Raw genomic sequence first — 1,609 nt, forward strand, 5'->3', positions numbered from 1 at the left:
ATTTGTCAGAACTGGACAAGCATAGCAAGTTCAGTGCTCGGCTTCGATTCCAGGAATATTTAGTATAATGAAGACTAGATGGAGCCCGGTACAGAGGACTGAAGTACTGCCCTGCCACCCTTGGTGCTGCCACTGAGCACTGCACAGTTAATTTCAATGCCTGAGTTCCCATCTCATCCAGGTAGCATTTTTTTTTTCTACACTTACAGTAGTCAAGGAAGAGCAAGAACTGAGCAGAAGCTTCTTAATTGACCAGGCCATTCATGCTTGCCTGCCAGCTGGCAGTTTTAATTAAACGGCAGCACACTGATCATGAGAGAAGTCCTTCCATCCCCTGAGGAAAGCAGAGCAGGGGAGTCCAAGATTTAGTCAGCGTATGAAGACTTAACTTTTCCAGGAAGTGGAATCCCAATGAGCCAATAAATGTGAAAACTAAGAAATCCAGACTACAACATATCTCTTGGCAAAATTCACATTGTGACTGAGGTAAAAGGGTTGCATCTGTGTGCAAATCATATAATTTTATTAAAAACAAACCTCAAAAATAATTTTTCAGTTGAAACGTTCTTAGGTAACAGAGAAATTATAGGTACAAATTACATCACTTGTCTGACTTCATATAAATGACTACACACTTCTAGTAGTTGAGTATGTATTATATAGATACTAACACATTGTATAGTTGGTTATACGTTTATAGTTATATTGACTTTGTTTTAGTTGGAAAAATACCATAAACATAAGAACCCTGCTTCTTAGTCATTAGGACCCTTAGGCCAAAATTAAAACAATCTCCTTTCAAACTTAAAACCTTAAAGGGATTGATATCCGGGTCTTCTATATGCTTCCATTGGTTCTCCTGTCCTCTTATGCCAATACCAAGTTGTTTTCAGTACTGTAGCTCTGTAGTAGAGGTTGAAGTCAGGGATTGTAATGCCTCCAGAAGTTTTTATTGTTTTGGCTATCCCAGGTTTTTTGCTTTTCCAAATGAAGTTGAGTACCAATGCTTTCGAGGTCTTTGAAGAATTTTACTGGGATTTTGATGCCCATTGCATTGAATCTGTAGATTGCTTTCAGTAAGGTTGCCATTTTTACTATATTAATTCTACCTACCCAAGAGCATGGGAGGTCTTTCCATTTCTGGTATCTACTTCAATTTTTTTTCTTCAAGGATTTAAAGTTCTTGTAATACAAGTCTTCCACTTGTTTGGTTAAAGTTATTCCAAGATATTTTATGCTATTTGTGGCTATTGTGAAGGGTGTTGATTCTCTGATTTCTTCCCCACCCCTTTTATCATCTGTGTACAGGAGGGCTACTGACTCATTTTTTTAGTTAATCTTGTATCCTGCTACATTGCTGAAAGTGTTTATGAGTAGAAGTCCTTTGGTAGAATTTTTGGGATAACTTATGTAAACTATCATATCATCAGCAAAACAGATTTTGACTTCTTTTCCAATTTGTATCCTCTTGATCTCCCTTTGGTGTCTTATTGCTCTAGCTAGGACCTCAAGAGCTATATTGAATAAATACGGAGAGAGTGGACAACCTTGTCTTGTTCCTGATTTCAGTGGAATCGCTGGGAGTTTCTCTCCATTTAGTTTGATGTTG

This window comes from Myodes glareolus, chromosome 1, assembly GCF_982192425.1.
Source record: "Myodes glareolus chromosome 1, mMyoGla1.1, whole genome shotgun sequence".
NCBI lineage: Eukaryota > Metazoa > Chordata > Mammalia > Rodentia > Cricetidae > Myodes > Myodes glareolus.